The 24085-nt window shown below is 39.4% G+C and overlaps 1 long non-coding RNA gene across 1 annotated transcript; it reads right to left on the reverse strand.

Annotated features, from left to right (window-relative positions):
* Positions 1–764: 764 nt before the first annotated feature.
* On the reverse strand, positions 765–2138 carry LOC127015401 (uncharacterized). Its single transcript, XR_007766349.1, has 3 exons — positions 1971–2138; positions 1083–1220; positions 765–839 (listed from the first exon to the last, which is right to left on the reverse strand). It is a non-coding gene; the product is annotated as an uncharacterized LOC127015401 (long non-coding RNA).
* Between the last annotated feature and the right edge of the window lie 21947 nt (positions 2139–24085).

Here is a 24085-nt window from a genome sequence, read left to right on the forward strand (position 1 = left end):
GTGAACTCTATGGGATGGGGCAGCTAACATCACGCTTCCATTTCACTTGGCTCCCATGGCTGAGCCATCTGCAGCCAACAAGGAGAAGGCCTGTCCCACAAACAGAAACATGTATCAGATGCAATGAACAGTTCCAAAGCTACATTTTCAATACATAAAAATATCAATTAGCTTTATTTACGTCTTTGGATTTTCACAGCTTGCATTTGTAAGGATGACCTTGGAGTTTGGCATTTCCTGGCAGTTAATGACCTGTGAAACTCCGGCCTGGTGGTTTCACCATACCTTTTACCCCAGCTAGTCATTAGCTGTCAGGAAATGCCCTCCCCATTGGTCATTACTCCTCAATTATGTTCATTGATTCCACCTGTGAAATGCACCCTGGGTGCATTTTAAAGCATTGTAGGAGTGTGTCGATGAAAATATTAGTGATGACCTTTTTTTTCTCTCTAATGGGTGCTGTATGCTATTTGCACTTTTAGAGTTAAGGCTATTTCAACTTTTTTCCATTATATAATTCTCCCCCCTCAATGGTTTATAACTGTGCAATAAAAATTCACTCAGTTTGAATCTTGGCAAACAAGGTTTTAAGCTGGAAAGAAAAGTCACTAAAGCCAAGTTGGAGTTTAAAGAGTATAAAATATAAAGGAAACTGAATTTTCTTAAATACATTTTTGTGCTTGTATAAATGAAAAACAGATTAATTCTTTACATTTATTGAACTTTGATTGCCATACACAAAATAAGTTCACTGTTGAGTGTATTTTCCTTGGTCCAAAAGTACAGGTATGTTAGTTATATTACTTATTGTCAGACTACGGAATGGAGAAAGGTGGTACCTAGGAAAGAAAAATAATCATATGAATAATTAACTTGAACTTCAAATAAAGTTCAGAATATGAGGTTTTCCCAAGGTTATCTACTTAAGTAACGAGGCAAAGCATTCATTTAAACGAAATGTAATCTATCTCCCACTCTCAAAAACTCAGGGGCCCATTTTCCTCTCAGAAACGCACTATGCATGATATATCATATTTTTATCTGATTTTTATTCACCACTAGGACATCTTCAAGGGATCTACCTGAAGCAAGATGCTCTGATACATCTCTTGGTTGCTTTAGAAACACTTGTGAGATTGGTGACGTAGACTGCAAAACAGCCAGCACCTCTGGACGAGTGCACCTACATAGACGCAATGGTACCATGGCGAAACGGAAACCTGGAACACAAGATGCTGTTCACAAAACGTTACTTTGCTGGGGCTAAACAAACCCCTTATCAATGCTATGTAAGACAGATTAATTACTTTTATCACTTTGATCTCAGTGAGGGAAGGTGCTGTTAACAGAAAAGCATCTCAAAGTGCCCAGAATTTGGTCATTCAGCTGTGTGAAACAGGTAGATGATGTTTCAAAGCCAAGTAGACGAAAAGAGTCTGTTTGCAAACACATGAAAGATGTCTCATTTGATATCCTTACACAACCTGTTTTATGGCTCTTTCCTGTGTAAGAACAGGAGCTATGAGCTCTGGAGTCATTCATGAAAAGATTTTAGCTGCAATCATTGTAAATAAGTGCTAGGTCAGAGGCTTAGAGTTACAAAATTATTAAGCGTTTGGTTCTATTAGTGATCTTCACATATGAAAAATAGAAGTGACTGAGAAGGAAGATGAGGAGAAACATGAGCAGAAAGCCAAGATCTAAAGTGAACCTAATTGTGTCAGGTCCCATACTGAACTCCAGAAGTACTTCTCTTTTGAAAGATGCTCTGATCAATCCTTTTAGTGGAACAGGTGCTCCTCTGTCCAGTCAACTCCCAATGCTTTGTTGCAGACCCTCTTTATTTTCAGAGCAAAAAGGCTTTTCAGCAATCTGCACTTTACTGCCCAGCCAGTTTAGAAGTCAGTTTCTGGGACTGAGCAACCTCCCCCCATCCCTACTTTCAGTTATGAGATTAACTGCAAATATACCTGAAATTTGTCCCTTCATCCATTACACTATGAGCAAAGATGAGCAAAGTCTGAAGAGCCAATTATCCTTTTCCCCTCGTCTCAGCCTTAGCAAGCATTTACAGTTTCATATGAAGACAGCAACCTTCTCTTTTTTTTCTTGTGGTCAGTAATCAACGTCATTCATTAGGATGCTGAAAGCTGGAAAAGAGCACGGGAAGGAGAGAGCAGCAAGATAACTACTGTTCTAGCTACCATTTATTACCGTACTGAAGACATACTGGCTTTTCCCACCTATTCATTTACTTGCCTTTATCACGTTATCAACTCTCTAAAGGAGCTGTAGTCATACTTTCAATCAAAGTACTTCAGATTTGGGAAGCTGAGGAAGATTTCCTCCATACAGTTTCATTATGCATTTCCTTTCCAAAACAACAAGCCTTTATAAAATGCCAATGTAGAATTGAAAACTACTGCTTAATGGTTAGAATAAAAGTCCAAGAATCACAGTTCCTGATTTTTACTGTTAATGTTGCATCATTAACATTGCCGCACAGTTGTTCTCTGGCTTTGGCAAGTCATTTACTTAGTTTCTCCTGGTGTCTAGCTTTATACTTTACTTTATACTGATGTAAGTTGTATAATATATCTAATATATATTATGTAGCATACATTATATATTTTATAAATGTAGAATAAATAAATAAATGTACAAGGTAGCCATTGTAAAGAACTCTGAAGACCTTCAGTAGAGGTACATGCATGCAAATTATTCAAAACACATTTAATAACCACAATTTCAACATTTCAAGCAATGTATTTCGATACATTGTGTGCCATTGATAACGGAGAATGAAAGGAGTACGGTAAATTTGCCCAAGAGTTATAATCTCATATAGATGTTTAGTGTTGCACCAAGAATAAGCTGGTGGAGTATAGTCCGTACTTTTCTTCAGAGATTAGTGATCATGAGAAAGTAAGAAATGTATGCCATTTTGAACTGTTTCCCACAACAGTCTGACACAAAATATATTAGAACTTTGGCAAGCCCCTAATATAATAAAATATTCAGTTTACAAAGCAGAAAGTGTGCCCCTTTTTCTTCCATAAATCTACTATAACAGGCACTTGTGGCAAAAAATACATTTTTGAACACAGAGAAAACACAGATTACTGCATAATCATGATGTAATTGGTTGAAAGCCACCACGGCTGTTTTCTGTTGCAAGCCATATAAAAGGTTTTTGACTATTTTAAGTTCAGGATGAAATGAAGTGAGAGGAAGCCTCCGCAGATTTAACTGTGCTGGAAGTCACATGAGCAAACGAAATGAGATCAACTTGTAAAGTAAAGGCAAGCTGTAGCTGGAAAGATTTCCTCATGGCTGCTGCATTACTAAGCTCAGAGGAGAACTAAAGCAATGTAGACCATTACTATGTAGTTTGTGGACTGAATACATTGCACTTATTTTCTACTGTGCGCTCTTACATCAAGTTAATAAGGTATAGATGGTAGCTCGTTCAGTGATCAGCATAGCAACATAACCTTTAAACATACAAAATACCAACACAGAAATTAATCCTGTTCCCAATGAGTGCTGTACATCTGGCTGTTTCTATGAACAAACAAGGGATTTTTCCAGGAAGAAGTATTAGAAATCACTCACAAATGTGTTGCATCGATCCAAACCATTTATAACCATTTGACTTTCGTTTTGGGCACAGGGTTTCCATTTGCACATGCACACAGGCAGACAGATCCTCCCCGTCTCCCTCTCCCTCCCTCCCTCTCTCATGCTTTCTTATAAAAGCAGTTGCTATTTCCTGACTGGCTTTCTTCCAAATTTGTGAACTAATTTAATTTGGCACCTTTTAACTCATTCCATTATGCCCACCACAAACCTAGCCTAGGAAAAAAAAAAGAAGAAAAGAAAACATGGGACTGAAGGAAGGAGGTGGACAGAGAAGAAAACTAGAGGAGTCAGGGAGCCAAGTGTACCAATGCTGGCATATAAAACATATAGGGCTACCAAAGAGTTTGCATACTGTGCGCAATGTTTCCGGAGAACCAAAGGTGTGAGCTAGAAAGGGTACGGCTGTGCTTGCAGGCTATGGCTGTACTTGAAGGGTACGACTGTGCTTGCAGGGTACAGCTGTGCTTGCTTACAGGCTTCCTGACCTGAGCCCAACATGGCGCCTACGTGACATTACCGCTTTCGGGCCCCAAGTTCGCATCGGCACGCAACCTTCTTTGGAGCTGCCTCCAGCCTCTCCGAGCATCGTTACGTGGGGCGGATAAATCCCCCATCTCAGGAGCCTGTCCACCCCGTTACAGGATACTGCCAGCCTCCCGTGTGAACGGCTGGAAAATCCTGAGACTTTCTGGAGGCTTCCAGATGCCCCTGCCCAGGACAGGCGCTGCGGGGAGGGAAAGGGGTCCGCACCGCCCTGCCAGGTGACGACTCCCCCCTGGCAGCAGGGAGGAAACTGCAAACCAAGTGTGAGCGTCACAGCCGGGCTCCCGCGCCGGAGTTGAGTCAGCACAGCTGTGCGCTCCGCCACCTCCCGAGCTACAGTCCGGCTGTACGGATAAAGCGTCCCAGCGTCACAATCAAGGAAACGTGCAGCTGCAGTGAACAGCCATTGCGTGTGTTTCCTAGGAGCTCTTAGAGCAGCTCAGAGCCGTCCTTCAAAAGGTGCAGGGCATTTGGTAAGTGGTATCAATAGTCCGAATTTGCAATATCTTCTTGCACATTTCGCTGGATGACCAGGTTCTTTACAAAGGCATTAAATATTGAGACACATTTTTTGTTAAAAAAACCCCACAAAACTAAATAAGTTTTACTGCAGACTGTAGGTTTCTCATACTACCAAGAATAAAATAACTCAGCTTCTCAGTGTTGACAGTGTAAAAACACCTCAAGAGAAAGATTCAAAATACCTAAATTAGATCAACCCAATTGCGTCCTCTTCAGCAACTGAAGGATCAGGATCCCTCATGCAACTGATGTACCGTTTATGTGGCATGATATGCATGAGTTGTTATATGTACCCCCATAGAAGAATCAGTGTGACAATATTTCTGTACTATTTCCAGGCAGAATAAACTTAAATAAAAGGTATCTAAATAAAAATAATCCAGAAAATCCAGATGTATGACTTCAGCTATAATTCATCTGCCCAAGGCTGCCATTGCGATCCCCCATTCCCATAACATGAAGACACAGCAGACATTTATATCCTGCCTATACCAGCCTGGAGGGGTCATATTCGAACATCCTCAGATCCTCACACCCTCTGTTGCACCTGGTGCATCTCCTCCAACCTAGCTCACACCATCCTTGCTGTCAGGACTACCAGGAAGAGCCATCCATCTCTGTGCAGGCAGTCCCTAACCCAGGCACAGGGGTTCAGCATGCTTGTGCCACGCTAGGGTCTCATCTTCCCTGCGGCAGCTCCTCCTGGAGATGTACTCCACTGAGTACATTCATGGTCCTTGCAGGGACAAATGTGGACACGCAGACTGTGAAATTGCAGAGTAGGGAACTGAAAGGAACTGTCCTCCCCGAAAGAGGGACAGCCAAGGTGGAAGGGGCCTTGGTTATGAGTACTGAACATGGCACACATGTGGGAATAGAAGAAGTCATCGGCAAGTTTCACGCAAGGATACTGTGTGATACGGCTCTGGACATGGCATCTCACATGGTCCACAAGGAGGACATGGGAAAGTAGCACAGGTAGAGCAAGCAAGGAGTTAAAAACACAGTGGGTACACAGTCAAAAACATCTTAGCTTTTCCACATGTGCAGAGAAGTTGGGAACCCAATTAAATGGATGGTATTTGGTTTCTCAGAGTATCCACGGTTCTGCACTCAGTCTTCTCAACGGTTAACCGCTTTGGGATCAGAAGCGGAGTTATTTAACGTGCCACATGACAAATTCAGGAATTGCAGCTGAAGTGGCAGAAATAACTGATCCACCCAGCAGAGAGCGAGGCTTACATGAAATTATACGTGAGCTCCCACTGGGACGAGGCCAGGAAGGCGCGCATGGCTGGGGAGGGGGTCACGTTTTCTGATGTTCTGCGACGAGATTATCTTGTATAAACAGTCATTTGAAATTCATCTCTGCATGTTATCACAGTTAGTCTTGTCAGAAGTCGTGTCTGAACCAATGCAGTGATATTATACAGGACTTTCACATTTTCACAGTTCCAAAAAGTCCCCCTCTCCAACAAGGCCCACTCCCTAATGCATTAAGATTGTTGTCGCAGTGAACTAATAAAAAAACGAAACAAAACTCCCCAAACCACTGCTGCCTTGTAACCAGAATTTCCCAGAGTTACCTATCAACATCGTGGCTGGAAAAACATGAAAGTTTTTTTCTTTTTCTTCTCAGTACGGCGCTAAAGAGAAAGAAAGCTGGTTTCTGGTTCACAGCTCAGCGCAGGGCCGCGCTTTCTGGAACGGTCCATCCATGCTCACCTCGCCTGTCAAGAGGAAAGCCATCCCTTCTCCGACCTGCGTCAGCCTGACAGGCATGTTTATCTTTCTTAAGATGAGGTTCTCTTTCTGTTTCATGAAAACGGCAGCTGTAAATTATTTTCATGAATTCAGAATAACACAGTGAACAGGTGAAATGTCTCAGGAAAGACAATGCGGTCTCTCGGACAACACATGTTCCTACTTAAAATATCAAGTTGGAGCACATTGTTAACAGTAGGAGCATAGGAAAATGGTTTTCCACACACAGAGGAAAAAAAGAATGCAACTTTCAGTCAAATATAGTACTGACACCACTATAACTAAAAGCGAACGCTTTTGAAATTGTTGCCTATATTTTTTCAAAAGCTTGATTAAGCTTTATTCTCAGATCACCAGCCATTGAATCCTAAGCTTGTGTAGGACAGCTAAGAGGGGAGTTACATACCTGCTTGCAGGAAAACAAAAACAACTGAAAATCTCATGACATATGGACTGCCTTGCCAACAAGGATGTATGAATCTTTTTTTTAAATGTGTATCTGTAACTTTTAAAAACTCACATAAAGGAGATCCTATTCAGGGAACGTCACATAAAGCTTACAGAATTTGCTGATTTGTTTTCATCAGGAATGTTTTAGCTGAAGAACAGACTAAGTAGGAGAAAGCTCAAGAGAATCCCTAAATAATGTGTTGATTAGAAAATGGTGTTGGGTAACTTTGTTAATTAACCTCACTAACACCTTTGTCAGCAGTTATTCTCTTTCTTACCTACACTGACATCCCTCTGTTTTAGCAACACAACATTCTTAAATTTGGAAAAGAAACTCAAATTCTAAAATTTCTCTTCAATTAAGCAAAAACCACATATGTCTTAAGCATCTTTTCCAGTCACCAGCTCACAGTCACCTGAGTTCACTGTAATCAACTCCTTCCATTAATGCCAGTGGCCCTAATTTGAATGTCATCATTAGGAAAACTTTCATTTTTATCCTTAGCTATAATGTGAATTGGAGAAACAAATAAAATAGTTACAAGAAGTATATTGTTAAAGTAATATGTTACTACAGGGCTATCATCTAATAGTTGCAAATTATAACTTGTAAAACTGTGATATACAGAGGTCCCTCCTGATAAAATTGATAGAGGTCATAAATAAACATAAGTGGATGCTCATCTGTATACAAGTACACGAACCTAAAAACTTCCTTCTTTTCCTTCACTTGTCAAATTTAAATTGTTTACAGCCTTCATGACTTTGCAATACCTTTTCTCCAAAGAAAAGCTCCTTTACACAATACCTTAATATTGCTATATGACTAATAAACCCTTTTTGCCACCGTTCACATACAAATAAGTTTCAACTAGATTTCATATGCGTATGTCTGTCTTTGTATTTCTTTCAGGAATCAGTAAAACAAAAACTGAAAATTTTTCCTTTCTACTTCACTTTATGTTGAAAGTGCTTTTTTTGCCAGAAACGATTCTGCTTGAAATCTTCAGAGCGCAAGGCTGTTTTCAATACAGACAGAAGCTTTGGAGGAAATTCTCTGCATTTACTGAGGCCTGGTAGTGCTGGCAAAAAAATCGGGAGCAGCTGCAAAAATTACTAATGCCAAATGGGGCAATGCATCATAAAATTTGAAGTCAAATATCTCCTCAAATTGTAGAAGCTGGGAAGAAGAGGCAGTGATTTACACGCACCTCCTCCAAACCAGCGCTTAGAAACGTGCGAGCGCGTCGCAGTCGCACTGACCCGAGCTGGTAAGAAACCAGAGGGAGATGAGAGACATGAGGCTATGAAAGGGCAGCAGGGCACGCGCGATCGCTTTTCTCTCTAGTCTGAGTACGGTCTCAAGGTGTTTGGTTACAGAAAAAAGGTGCCAAATCATCAGAGGGAACAGACTATGATGAGGGCCATAAATCTATTTAGATTAACTGAAATTTTCACCATTTGGCTTCAAGTAGAAGGACTAAATATTTTTTCTTGCAACTAATCTGTTTTGACTCTATGAAAAACATTTTCATTGCAATAAAGTTATTAAAGTCTTAGCACTTACTGTTTTGTAGTTAACATAGGAACTTTTTTCTCCCTGCCTGCTAGTTTCTCTGCAATAAATTTCTTTGCACAGGTCGGCTCCTCACTCTAGTTCTCTTATTACTTCATTTAAGAGAATAATTTATTTTAAACCCCAAACCAAACATAGGATTGAAGAGTAGAGGTTAAGAAATGGAATAAAAAGAAAACAGACCTTCACCTTTCATTATGCCTGTCTTAAGTATCCGCTTTATTAAACTTACTCAGTGTTTAAGTCTGGTTTATTAAAAACCATCAATGTTTAGCTTATGCTATTTTTAAAGCAGTCTGCACTGTGTAGTATTTAATAGGCTGTCCAAAACAGAGGAGTTATTTTATTTTTTTTTAAAAGCAAACAAATTCAGAATGCTCCAAGATATCCATTTGTATAAAACAGTTAACATTCACATAACCTTGGCCAATGTAATATCAAGTTAATTTTATAAATCAAAATCTGAAGTGTGTTTATTGCATCTAGTATGGCTACTCATTAAAGATATAATCTGGTTCCCTATTAGAAATCTTAGCATAGATTGACGCTTACATCAGTGTTTAACCACACTCTTTATCTGTCTAAAAATCTCTTTACACTGTCAAAATCATGTAAAGAAGCACCTGTCAGTAGTAACCTGATTTTCCGTTCTACCCCTAAAATCTCAGCTGACATACCAAGAATCAGTTATAATCAGCTCTATTATTACCACTCAGTGCAATCGATAGGAACTTTGTTAACGATTTAGACGAGAGCAGGGTTGGTGTATAGTGAATTTAGAAGCAGGGTCCAGCAGCAGCCACTGCGTTTAAAATGTTACCTCCGAGCCATAGTTCCCACGTTGTTCACAGGGAACACTGCCAAAATAAGGGACATGATTTTGGCTAGCAAGTGTCATTAGGTCTGAAGCAGCGTAACTGTAGCATCTCCACTGCATCATAATTTTTAGAAACAGGGACTTTGGTATGAATCATGTGCATCTCTTATTTGGTATTGTTTTTCCCTTTTTCTTTGTATGACGCAGTTTGGAAAGCTACAGCAAGAGACATAATGCCTCAATCCAGCCAGGAAAGTCCTGGTTTCTGTGGTCCTTATAAAACTAAGGAGACTACGTTACACACGATAAGAGCAGCTATGTTTGATACAGAGATCTTCCTCAGCTCTGAACAGCCAGCATCTATAACTCTAAAGACAATGGATAGCACAGGATAAATTTATTTGTCTAAATACGGGGCACTCTGTGCTGTTTTAGATGCTGCGAGACATGACTCTCCCGTAACCTGGCCAAAACCGCAGAGCAATATTTTACATCAGTGCCCCTGCCCAAGATGTGCCCCCATACAGCAGCGGCAGCCCCAGCTGAAACCTGTCTCTACAGAAGCCGGGCAGAAACCACCTCTGAGACAAGACCCTTTACCCCCCCCCCTTTGTGTCTCCAACATCACTGCAACACCACTCTCAGTCACGCTGCGGAGCTTCGCCAAGGCCAAAGGGCAGTGGGTTTGGTGGGACCCATCTGAGGAACCCCTCTGTAGCCACGAGCAAGGGCCAACACTGTCTTCAGGACAAGCAGGCGCTGTAAGGGATACCGCCCATGCATTGTCTTTTCTTGTAACTAAGCCTTATGAAGCACAGCTTGTTGAAAGTCCATTTCCCTTCCCTGTAAAAATACATCGGTATTTTGCAAAAACAAACAAAAAGCCCCAAACTTTGTTCTATGTCAGAATGAAAAGTGGACATTTTTAAATTCCCAGTAGATAAAGCCATGTTTGAGCAAAACCAAATTTCTGGACCTCACAAGTTGCCACATAACAGAACTGTTGTTGCCCTTCAGTCAGCTCTAATTATGAACTAATTGGATGAGTTTTTGTTTCAGACATTTCTGTGAATAGCCTTGAACGACAGACTCATAGCCAAACTTCTTAATTTAAAAAGCTGCTCCTGCCTTTATACTCAAACATATTGCACACCCTTTTGGAATACCCTGGAAAGCAGGTAAATAATTCAAAATTTGTAGCTCTCCAGCTTATCCCCAAATCTAATGTCTAGCACGTTATAGAAATAACAGTGAAAGGAAATAAATGCAAGAGGGAGAAGTCATAAAAACAAAGCTCTATGAGGTTCCCATGTAAGGTCACCAGAGGAGTTGAGAGTGTTGTTTTTCTTCTTCCTAATAGAGGAGCCTAAATTTAATTTCTCTTTTCATTTTCTACTTTCCTCTGCTCTTTTCCTCTCAATCTCCGTCCTCCTCCTCCTCCTTTCTTCTCCTCCAGTTTGAAATTCCATTCCCAGCCATATGTTTCTCATTGTGATCCACCTTCCATTTTTGGTCATACAGCAAAATGTGGTTTGAAGATCCAAGAAAGTCAGAGCGTGTTGACACAAGGACATTGGATTCTAGGTTTTGTCAACACTGAGCTGAAGAGCTTTGGGCCTTGAATCAATTTCAGCCTCCTTGACCACGGAAACCCTGCAGAGAGTCAGACTAAGATCAACGAGAACAGATTTTCAAGTGAACAGAGCCATATAAGTATATCTTGCACAACAGGGGAGTGTTTTTTATTTTCTGTATGATCTGCCCTTGCTCCGATATTAAATCCAAACACTACTCAATTTTGCTTGGCATGCAGCTCTTTGCAACAAAACCAAAAAGTTTTCTTGTAGGTAATATACAGTAACGAGAGCCTTAAGACAAACCTGAATTTCAAACATCAGATGGCTTTTTTTTCTAGAAACTGAGATAAATAACAAACCCGAACAACTCCAAGGTCTTGCAGTGATCTATTCTGAAAGCAGCACGGCTGGCAAACGACGGAGAGTCCCGCTCCTTTTCCAGATGACCTGGGGAATTTCCTGTTAAAATACTGTGCTCCCAGCCGTCTGGGCATGTGAAACTGGGTCCACCGGCTAGCGGCTGAAAGTCCGTCCCCTACCTTGTGATTCAACTAAAAACATGTGTATAAGGCTGGGGAATGGAAGAGGGTGTAAGGGAAGGAGAATTAAACTGATGTTGACATTATTTGAAATTTGCTTTAATTCATGCTCTGCCAGATAGCTGAAGATTAATCTCAAACTGTTTATTTTAATGTATCATATTTCTGACTTCCAGCTAGCTATCAGCTATATATAAGCTTTAATTTTGGCACCGCCAAGTCTTCATTGTGTTTACATTTTCACTCACACTTTCTTTGGTTTTATCATAAGCAATTTCATGATTTAATGGCACTTACTTTCCTGAATAAGAACAGGTGTCGTTAACTTTTGGAGATGGGAGAGAGACTTTTTATAAACTACCTGTTTTCCATGTGTAGCTGTTTGCAACATCAGGGGCTTGAAAGATCCCTTAGTTACGTGGCCATTTCTGAGGGAAAGTGAAAATGAAACAGAGGATTACCTGGTTTTAAATTCTGGATTAAGGATCAGGCTGATCTGATTAAATCTGAAAAGTTTTAATCATTTTTTTAGCTTGGACTCCAAACTTCACATAGAAAATATCACACTTTAATTTAGCTCAAACAGAGCTACATTATAATCAGGAAATAACCAGGAAAACACTGGCAATGTATAACCATAGCAACTAGTAATGAAAATATCTATTTTGCTGAGCGAACAGTTATTCTAGTGCAATCCATTCTGTGAAAGAATTTGGATTCATTCATTTGATCCAAATATCTTGAACCACTTAGAAATATTGCTTCTTTAAATTAGTGTACACTTACATAGGCAGAGACTGGGGGGGGTGAATTCAGACTAACTGCCTGCAGTAACCCTTTGCAGATCCTGACAGCCACGGCTAGGAAGTGCTCACTGCTGTCACCTCACCGGCCACGTCGTCAAGAGCCGCGTTCCCATCTTCCCCAGGACAGGACTGGCTGCGACGCTTGAGTTTCTTCTCGCTCCCTTCGTCCTGCCAAAGGAAAAGCCCAACTCTAGACTAAATTTACAACTGCTGGTCTGGTTTTAGGATCTGTGGCAGGTTTCCAAGATGACATACTGGTGTGTTCAGATGCCTCCAATAAGCAGCAGTGACACGTCTAAGAGGAATTTTTATAAAATTAATTTACATAAAGCTCAAGGATTCATGTTTTACATGAGACAATGCAGTCTGAAGGTTCAGCCTTTCTAACCAAGGCGATAATGCTGAATCGTCCTAAACTACACTCCAAATATTACAACTCACAAAACACTATAAGACCTCACAAGTGTGGAGACACACAAGTAGGAGGCAAAATAGATCACGACTTCTAGCCAGCTTTCTTGGCTTGAGAAAATTTCCCAGCTAGAGAAAGTTATTCTGATTTTGGAGCACACTAGAGAAATTCGAACAGGAGCAATACATCTTGAAGATGTATAAAACAGTGAAAATACAGACAAAATTTTTGCACCTATATCTACAGCTTTTATCCTCTTGGACATGGAGAATTCTTATATAGCATCTGTGGGAGAAACTGAAATGTGTAGGGGTAATGAAAACAGAGAATGAGAAATTATAAGAAAGGCAATAAAAAGAAAAGAATAGGAGACAACTCCTAGACCTCACACAGCCTCTGTTAAACAATGGGAAGAAAATCTTTCAGGAATTCAGTAAGACCTGAGAAGAAATAGAGGGACTGTTGGAACAAACGGCTGCTGGCTCAAGTTCCACTGAATGACCTTGACTGTGCACATTAGAGCTAGTTGTTACATCAGGCACTGAAATAAAGAACAGACCATAAAAAACTCTGAACATTTCCTCCCATAAGATTCCTTTGTTATAGGACTCTTTTGTAGCATTTAGTAATAATTTCCTCTCTGACTAATGTTCTTGTGCAAATTATAATGCCATTATGTTCTGTTGCGAGCTTTTCCCTCATTTCTTAGTTAATTCATCTTTATAGAAGTTCTTCAGCCGCCAGCCAGTACTGAAAAGTTATTAATTTCAAGTGACTTTAATAGTGCATGAGAGATGAGAAGTTTAGCAAACTCTCAAAATATTTCTTTACCAACACTTGACTGAATATTATTTGTCCACTAATTTCTTTTTCTTTGCTGGAAATCCGTCACCTGGATCTCTGCCATGGTTCATGGCTTTTTCAGCTCTGACAAGGAAGAATAGGTAGGTTGCCAATAGGAAGCACAGGAAAGATCGAGACGGAATCGGCTCTTTATCCCCCATTTACACGGTAGGTCGATCATAGGGTTACTGTAAAACCTCTCCTCTGTTCCTTTCTTCACAAAATGTTAATTTTGTTACACATATAGCAGAGCCAAGGACGTGAGACAAAGCAAGTGAGAAAAAGAGCTGCTCAGACTATTCCTTCCTGTGTGGTTGGCCACATCCAGCTATCAAAGTAAAGGTGTTTCAAGACAGCATGAACTTACTGCCTAACTATTATTTCTCTTCTGATTGTTCAGAATATTGCTCTCACATTTTCTTCCTCTATACTCCGGTACGTCCATAAGCCCTAACGCACCCTCTAAATTATGGTCTAGTGGTGCCAATACCTTCACAAATTATTATGCTCTCTGCTTCGCTAGCAGATAACTTGTGCTCAGTCTGATCAAAAAACTTGGCAAAAGATGTGACATGATTGATGCACCAGAAAGGTTGACTTTGGGAATTCATCTAATACTTGCACAAAAGATGGTAGAAAAATGTTTATAAAGCAACTTGTAGGAAACTCAGGTTGCAGGAGGTACCAGAGTGCCAGTTTGTACGTTCACAGTTGGAATCATGTCTGAGATTGCACTATTTCTTCTAAATAACTGTAACAATAATAATAATAGTAAAAATAATCCTGTTTGCTTTAGAGTATCTGGCATTCAGTACCTGGCAACCACTCGACTGATCAAGAAGAAAGATACCCTCTTGTTCTGAACAACCTCAGAGGAACCCCACAAACAGGAGCTTACTCCTCCTAAAGAAAGTTTTCTGGGGAAGGGAATATGTCATCCTTTTGCAAGCTTCCAAAAAGATTCTTCTGACTGGCTGTGAAAATCAGCATGATCTCTCTTTTCTTCTGTTTAGCTTTGTTCAAGTTTAACACAAACAGCTTAAATTCTGTGTGGTTACTGGAACAAAATATACTGCCAAGGACTGAAACTATTAAATCTTTTCTTTTATCTGTTCCTCATGAATATCACATGCCCAGACAAATTAGGTTGTTCGTAACAGTCTGAGCTGAATATTTTCCCTGCTAAAAAGAAAATACTTGTGATAACATATGTATAGATGCACCCCTCCACAGTGAATTTATAGCATTTTTTTCCAATGATGCTAATTAAACAGATTCATAAAGGTTGCAGCTGAATACTGTTAGTCTTGCAAGACATATGCATTTGCCGTGATGCCATGTTTAGAAGCTTGCTCAGGACCTTCGAATCATAAAACGATGTATCTTCTTTTTAACAAATTAATTACACCAGGGGACAGTTTTGGGTGGCTGAGAGATAAATAATATGATCAGCCAGGTGCTGCTCACTTAGTCATCCCAGGATTAATAGTCTAAGTGATAGGGGTACTAGTCCTTCATCAACAGGGGCCATTACATTCAGCACCCACATGAAATGAATGAAGCAACCCACACGAGAAAGAGTGGTAGAGGAGAAAGCAACATGTTGCATGAGCAACATGGGAATTTAATCCAGCACTTTATCTTATGGAAGGGTAAGGACAAAAGCCAGCGCATTTCAGGATCTGCTGGGATGAAACTGTCTCTGAGGCTGTGTGCAATGCCAGGAAACACAGGACTACGTCCAAATGGATCCAATGCAGCCCTTTGCAGTGAACCAACCCCACACTAGATGTGAGCTAGGCCACATACCTCCCCTGCTCAGATGTCTGAGGAAACAGGCACACTCTTACCAGTTAGAGTAGACACTGCCTTAATTCCCACGAAGAAGCACACCTCTCACAAGATGTATTGTTGACTAGTTAGGGAGCAGCAACTAAGAGTGGAAACATACGGGTCTTGTATGAGACTTTCCTCTGCCTGTCTTTACAGGCATCCTTCAGTGCCAGTTCTCCTGGATAGCTCTTTCCTTCTTTGAGCTGGCAGGAGCAATAGGAAGGAAAGCAATGTTTTGTTGAATGCCATCAGCAAAGATAATCCTGTTTATCACCACAGGAGATTACAGCAGAGTGTCTGTAACTACAAGCTGTGAACTGAAGCAGCGATGAGATGTCCAGGTTCCTGTTGCTGTGACTCTCATGTGCTCAAAGCACTGTACGTCTGAGGGCTGCCACTGCTCATGCTAGGTGGGTAGGAAGGCATGGCATCTCTCTCTGGGGGAAACGGACGAGGAACTTGTTGGAAAGGATCACAAACAGTGGCCAGATTGACCACTGGACAAGATTGCAGTGGTCGCAGAGTGTTTCTCACCAAAATGGAGTTACATCATTAAGACATAAATAAGTTAGGTGTCTAAAGTATAACTAAAGGCTGGTCAAGTATAAGGAGAAAATAAAATGTTATGTTGAACTCAGAGTGTATTTTTAAAGATGAGACCTAAGCTGTATTTAGTCATATTTTTCCACAGGTCCAAATAATGCAGGTAAAAATATAGTATCTAAATGACCAGTTTTGATGAGGAGACCGGGAAGGGAGAGAGAGGAAACTGAAAAGAGAAAGCTTGAAATAAAATAAGAGCAAGCCACTAAAAAACATGTATTATGGGAGGTTCATATGGAATACCAGAAGTTCAAAGCTTGCCTCGCTATTGAATTATAGTTCAGCCTGGTTGACTAAAGATCACTTCTGCGTATGATTACTCTCACTACAGTTTGTATGACATTAGCGGCTGATAGACTCTGCTAGCATGGTCTTGAAAAACTAAAGGAAAAATAGTAATTGTGTTTAACATTTTTTTCTGTTAAACAAACTAATCATTCAAGATTCTTTTCAATACCTATCACTCCAGCCAGCTGACTTGGTTTTTTGCTGTATGTTTTTTGTGCAGACATGGAAGCCTTCACAGCCTTACAAGAAGCAACAGCCCTCAATCATCAGTCACACCACAGCTAAATAATAGCCTGACACACTGATCTATTCTTTCCTCACTGCAAACTGTGATAAGAAAGGACCATCTTGAAGTTTCTTGCTGTTTCTCTTTTTGTGCAAGAAAAAAACCTACCATCTAACCTGCTCTCTGCTGGTAATCCAAGAGTGTAATAGACGTCTTTCTAGCAAGAGAGCTAGAGTCTCTAACAGCGAATACATCAAAGTGTAAATCTGGCTGCTCTGAAATCACAGCCAAACAGAAAGTCTGTTTATGATATCTTCTGTTACATAAGAGAATTCAGGCAAATCTCTGATGTATTTGAAAGTGCTTTGAAACCTCGTGTTACCCAAAGTTTGTTTGTCATAGTGGTGTCATACATTCAGTATACGAGTGTCAGCTCTTGTGCTTGGATTCCTCCATTTTTTTCATGTCATTGTAGCAGCAGAAAATCATTTCAGCATGCTGAACCATCCCACCATGAGGTCAGGGCAAACAAAACTCAGAGTTTAGCCCCCCAGAGGAGGGAGGGAGCAGATCTGCTGACGACAGCAGAGATTAACTTTAAACTGCCCCCTCTTGCCCCAAAACACACCAACATCTGGAGCTCTGCTAGTGATCCCCGTGCTCAACAGGACACATTTTGAAAACCTGAGCTCTGACTTTCAATGGCGAAGTTTCTGCTTTGGATCCTTTTAGGATGAGCTTTAGGATATCTGGAGCAGAGAGAATATCTGTTGCACTTCTTTAATATTGTAGTAGACTCTCTTACAAGCTTTAACTTTGTAGAGTTTAAAATTTATTATTTGTTTTAAAGGGTTTCTGACCATCTCACTTCTTTTACGTGGACCTCTGACTTCAACTCAGTAGGCTTTGATTTCACGGTATACAGCCAATAGGAAGGGAGAAAACAAACGGAGTTTCTTTCTGAAGGAGATAGATGCTATTAGTAAGGTTCAAAAGACAAAACAGGAGGAGGAAGCTGAAAGGATAAGTCAAATTGTGAAGAGTCATGCAGGAATGCCTAACCACGGTAATGAAAGCACATGCAAATATTATCCTGTTAATTTGTTAATATTGTTGTTTAACTCAGCATATTTTGTTTGGAGTTGTCTGACTGACAGAGTGCTCCACAATTACAGTTCATCCAACAGGTATTAAGAATCTGGGGAGGGTGCTGAATTTCAATTAGACAGGATTTTAGATTTTTTCCTTAACTTTATGCATCCTTCCCTCCTGTATGTGCACTGCTGAAAAAACCAAGACTGTGGTCAAGTCAAAGAAACACTATCTTTGATCAATATCCATGGAAAACCTTTGGCTTCGAAGTTACTTAAGGTGAGGTTTTGCTTTGGAATCAGAACCCTCCAAACATATAAAGACTGCGTAGGTTTAATTCCTTGAGTATTCCAATCAAGTTCACTTGAATTGTCTAACAGCAATATTAGAAATTAACAGTTTGCTAAGTTACAATTATGTAGATATCTGATGGAGAAGGAGAAAGGAGAATATACACATGTACTTTTATTGTTCCCTTTAGACATCCCAGCATTTAGCACGTTTGATTTAGAGTCTTTAAATAAAAAATGCAAACAAAATAAGAGCAGACCCCCCAAAAAAAGCTACCTTAAAAGGAGACAAAGCTCTGCAAATAAAACCTACACGCCAACAAGGAGCTAAAACATAAGTGATGTGAAGGCAATGAGGATAAAGTACCAGTGTCGGGTATTCTGGGATTTAACAGGACCTTCACTCTGTAGGCAGTACTCTAAAAGACTCAGTATCTAGAGAAGCCACAGCCAAAAATCTGGCACTTTCAGCTGGCCTCCTTAGTTCAACTTCTAAGTAGCAGAGCAGAGAGATTTATCTGTCAGTCTTTGCCTGCTTAGCACAAGCACTCTGTGAACATTATAAAAACATGGTAGTTTTTTGCTAAGATTTTATTGTGAGGGCCATTTCAACAGCAACTAATACTCGTCTAGGAAAACCAAACTGCGAGCATATTAATATCCACTGAGCTGACACTTTTTTTTATTGTGGACGAAAGAATCCCCCTTTCAAAATCAAGGGTGAATGATTTTTTTTTAATATAAGATGATAAGGTAGTATTGTGCTGTATTTATCAGGTTCATAGGATCTTAAAATACAAAGATCAGGAAAACATTTAAACTGCATCTATACTAGAGTTGTTTCATTAACATTTCTAAAAGAAGAACTACTTTTGCTTGCATAAATTGGTACGAAATTCATTAGCCTTTCCTAAAAAGGTAAAAAAAAAAGTGTTAAATCTGCATAAAATAACAATTAAGTTACTACGTATCCACAGAATTACTACTTTCCTGAAGAAAAAGATGTTTACCAGAGTAAACTCTAATTCTTTTCATAGAGAAACTAGTCACAACAACAAAAGAGATTAATGCAAAGATTTTAATAGCAGCAGTATTGTTGCAGCTGTAACGGTCTAAGGGCATAGGAGAGGAATCATTAGTAAGAAGATGCAATATCTTTTTATTAGACTGACTGACACAGCCATAAAACACTGAAAAATCTTGGACAAAGAACACATAGCTCAGAAGAAAAAGAAAATCCAGAAATATGGTAAATCAAACATAGATGTCCTCATACCTCATAGAGGACCTCTTCAGACAGAGCTCCATCGAGGCTTCCAATACCGTAAGCTTTCACCCCAGCCAGGGTTCAGACGTTGCACAGAAAGGTGTGCCAACAGGGATCTAATTAAATACAGCTGTACCTAGGTAGGCTTACCACTTTAAAAGAAACATATTAGTCTTTTAGAAGAGGTTATACTTCATCAGAGCCAGGACAATGAACTCCAGGGAGCAAACTAAGAGAGATGTCACTCAATGTGATTTGTTCTTCCGGAATTTTACTTATGACTGCTATATTTAAAAGCGCACTGAAGTGCTGGCCAAAGCCAGACTTAAATTTAAATTTGGATTAACCCTGACTAAAGTTTATCCTGAAGAGGATGACTTTGTATTTATATCTGAGACTCAAGTAAACTGTTTTCTCTCTCGTCCTATCCCTGCGCTTGAGCTATGTGGAAGAAACTGAAGTTTACTCATCTACTAAGGAAGCAAAAACAATTGCAATGATTTATAGTCAGACAGTCCCATTCACTTGTAATGAAATGTAGGTGCTTATTACTGAGATAAAATTTAAAACCTGAAACTAAGGTAAAAAGCTTTACGGTCGTATCCAACAGCTCAAGCACTTTGTACATTAAATCAAGATGGCATGCTACAGAAGAGTGGCCAAAACCAGGATTCATTTTGGAAGAAAAATATGATGAGGGATCACTAGACCATCAATTCTGTCTAACATTACAAATAGCGTATCTTTGAGTTCAATTGGCCTTTCCTTCCTACACATGCCTTCAGCAGGAATCAGCTCACAGCTCTCATGAGTTTTCCAGTCAGCTTGATATACATAAAGCTAAACACTCACAGGATCAAAATGGATGTATGTAAACATACAGACAACAATTTTTAGTCAGTCACATGTTCAAAACAATTTGTTAATTTCATTTTCACTACATATATACATTTTTATATATCTGTAGGCACAAAAAACTCTATCCTGTTGCACAAATGCACAAAAATGCTAGCTTTATGCAGGTGCAGATTCACTGATGCTACTATATTTGTGCATTTAATTCTGACAAAGGTTACAGAAGAAACAAAAGAAGAACAATCAGAATTCTCCTTTTAAAGAGCCAGATGAAAGAAATGCTTCTGAATATTAGAATTCATTTAACCCTAATTTGTTTGAAATGCTGTTCACAAGCATCACAGTGTTATCTCCAAAGAAACAAACTGAATTGGGATGTTGCCCTGAAGCATGTTTTTTTCAAGTTACAAAACCAGAAATTATTGAATGCAATTGAATGTGTAAGCTGGTCACCATGAAGACAATGGAAGCCTAAAATCAGGCTAGAAACTATACAGCTGGGGAATTCACCAACCACCCGTTTCCATATAAGAAGGGAGATTCCAGAAAGGTTTTTGTTAAAATATAGGCTAGATTTGGCCTCAATGTAAAGAGTTCTCTTAAAAATACATTTCTACATTTCTTGTGAAATCTGGGAAAACTGTGTTGAATAGGAGCAGTGTCCAAGAATATACCATTCCTTTAGGAGTGCCAGGTGCTAAAGATATAGTTTTTGTGGGTATTAAGATGGAGGCAGTATTTCAGACCACTTAACACTGTGAGTGCTGGGAAATGGTAGAATATTAAGTCTCTGAAGTTTTTGGTTTTTTCAGGTGAAACAAAGACAGAGGGAATAGAGAAAGACTGTATTGTAAAAGAGGGAAAGAAGACGGCATTTGCCTCTGAAAACATTCAAGCAGCATATCTCACTGAAGCATCTAGATTCACATTTTGTTGGGTTGTTGCGGCCACTCGGTTGAAGAAAAGTTAGTTTTGTAACTTGTCAGATCATCACAAGTTTTGAAGTTTTCATCATAAATGAAAGTATTGCAATAAGAAACCGTTCTTTTCTCTCCCCTGACATAGCAAGTTTAAGTAGATCACAACTCTACTTGTTTTATTATAACCTGCTTAAACCTGCTATGTCAAGGGAGAGAAAACAACAGAGGACAAACAAATAGCATCTCTATTTTGTATACAACAGTGGGTTTATATTTCAGCTGTAATATACATTAATATACGTTCTGTAGAATGACATATTACGGACTAACAGAACTGAAATCTAGAAACATTCATCATTAATCAGGAAAACTCAGATCCTAAACTTCAGCCCGTGGCCTTCTGTCCATGTGGCTTTAACCCCTTCAGATTTTTGTTTAAAGCTAAGAAAACGATTATAAATTGTGTTAAAATTTTCACTTTAGCTGACGCAAAGGAAAGAATCTGTTAAAACTGAGTATCTGTCAAAATGCCCATCGTGATGAAAGAGGCTTTGTCAGAGACATTAGGTGACTGGCAGAGGAGTTCTGACTCTGACAGGAGCGAGGGGGACAGTCCTCAGATCCCAGCTCCTTGGTCTCCAACTTTGCCAGACTTGAGAAACATTAATAGCAGAGATTCGAATTTAGTTGTGCAAGTATTATTATCCAAAAGGGGAATAAGATTTCTTCCTTTCTAATGTACACATATAACACCACTAACATTAAGCAAGAAATACCTGATACCCTACAAAATTACTTCTTCTAGTCACTGGAGTTTAATGCATAAACATCTGTTTACAGCGACAACTAGACAATTAGTGTTACTGGCTTATGGTAGCTGAACGGTCTTTTCTGTCAAATAACTACAGCTGTAGTAACTTTAGTGTTTATTGTTCATGACTCTGCAAAATTTGACTGACCATCCGATAAGTCTTCCTTTCTAAACTTCTGAGTTACAAAAGAAATGGTTTAACCCTGTTACCTTCCTCTTTTCTACTGAATATGCTGTAAAATACTTAAAAATGAATTATTGTGTAAATTCTCAAGCTGAAGTTTTTATGTAAATAGTCCACACGTAATTTATAGCATTCTTGTTTGTGTAACATTCTAGCTTATTGGCATTTGTCCTATGAATATACTGTTTTGGAAATTATGCACTAGGGTTATAAAACATTGTTTTCCCAATACACCATTTTAAGGAAAAATAAAAAAAAAATCAGTCTTGAAAGACTTGTCTGCTAAAATATTTTAAATTTACAGATCATGGTGAATATGCACTTTCATGAGGTAAGGAACCACTAGCTTGTTATTAGAGCAATGAACTTTGCAATTGTATAGGTATCCTGTGAAGTCTACAAGGCTTTGGGACAGGCATGAATATTATTTATATTACAGAGACCTTGGAAGTGCTGAGCAGCTCATACTGACAGCAAGAATAGCCATGGCCTGAATAAACAGCATCCAACAGAAAAAATTGGGCAGTATGGAAGGAGGCTGGATGAAATACTGGGAATTGTCCATGCTCGCCTAACTTGCCAATGAGAACTGATAACATCCAAATCCCAGAGCAGGGTATTTGCCCTGCATACCACTGATGCTGAGCCTTTAGTGTTTTTCACATCAATGCATAGGAATGTTTGATCCAAATAAGCAAACACATACAAAGCAAAACCACATGCAGAATCAAAGTAAAAAAAATACAGAAATCTTGCTTGCATGGGAACCACTAAAAGGTGTTATTGCACTTCAAGTCAGTCAAGCATATTTCCTTCAAATTAGCCATGATTTTGTTGTGCATTTATTGCACTTACAACTTAAATATTTGCAACAGGTTTGAGCAGGAGCACGCAGCGTGCAAACGTGCTCAGTAAAATACTGGATATAATTCAGAAAAGCCAGTATCGTCTTCAGAGTGCTCTCCCTGCTCAAGAGCAGCAGAAGGCTTCTTCATTCGTATAATGACCTCTTTTTGTTTGATCCCTGAATCTTTCTTTCTCTGCGTTCTCTGAAGCCTATGCAAGGCTCCAGGAAGATGAAAAATACCAACAGCCATACTTTCCCCCAGGAGGAGGATGTTGGAAGGAAGAAAAGGTGGGTGTCCTTATACTAACTCAAACCTGGACATAAAGTAATAATAACAAAAGGATTCCATATACCCAGAATAACAGGGGACTAATTTTTGTTCTGCATAGTTGGGATTTGGCCACGGCCTCTAACTTGATTGACAAAAGACAGTATTTTATCTTCCCAATACATTAAAAACACATGTACCATCGGACTTAAAAACACAGAAATAATTTCCAACAAACAGGCTAAATAATGGATGCAAAAGCAGTAAATGAGGGAGAGAAGCAAAAAAAAGGTTAAACTAAACTCTACAGTAGTTATAGTCTTAAAAGTCATTACTATACATAATTTATCAGTTTTAAAGTCATATCAATCTCACAATTATTAATGCAGACTTTTAAAATATCAATGATGTTGTGGTATCACTAACTTCTGTTTGTTAATTGTTTACTATCCGCAAGCTAGCGTTGGACTTTTCCTTTAAGTGCTCAGTATGTTCTCGATTCTGTAACAACAAAAAAAAGAGAAACTTTCTCATTCTTCGTTTACTCCCTCCCATATCTACACTCCACTGGAGATGGAAGATGTCAATTTGAATAAGGTGTTTTTCCCCCCCCAGGATATAAATTTCATCATGACACTGAAGAACCCTATAAGACAATGAAACTATTGAAATAATTCTTCAGATCCTTACTAATAACATGTAACTTAAGCAACTCGGGCAGCAATTTGAGCAATGCTAGAAGTCATGTGCTGAACAGAGTCTTCTTAAACCCCTTTGGCTTCAGTGACACTTAACCATATGCATAAGGCTAGAAGGGATCAGGATTTAATTAAGCGCGCCGTAGACATCGAGCCAGCAATTGAAAAGCATTCAGGCCCTAGGCTTCCTTCAGTCACCTCTTTTCCCCTCCAAATCCAATCCTTATGTCTCAAATTTCCCAAATACTGACACTGCATTTTCCATATCTGATAGGTTATTATGCTCTCTTCACGCTGTTGCTTACCTGAAATTCATAAAGGAAAGCTGCTGAACAGGATGCTACATGAAAGGGAATTACACGATCAGGTAATAAAGGGGATATGACAGACAGGCATAGGAAGTAGAGTGTGT

Source organism: Gymnogyps californianus, chromosome 4, assembly GCF_018139145.2.
Source record: "Gymnogyps californianus isolate 813 chromosome 4, ASM1813914v2, whole genome shotgun sequence".
Lineage (NCBI taxonomy): Eukaryota > Metazoa > Chordata > Aves > Accipitriformes > Cathartidae > Gymnogyps > Gymnogyps californianus.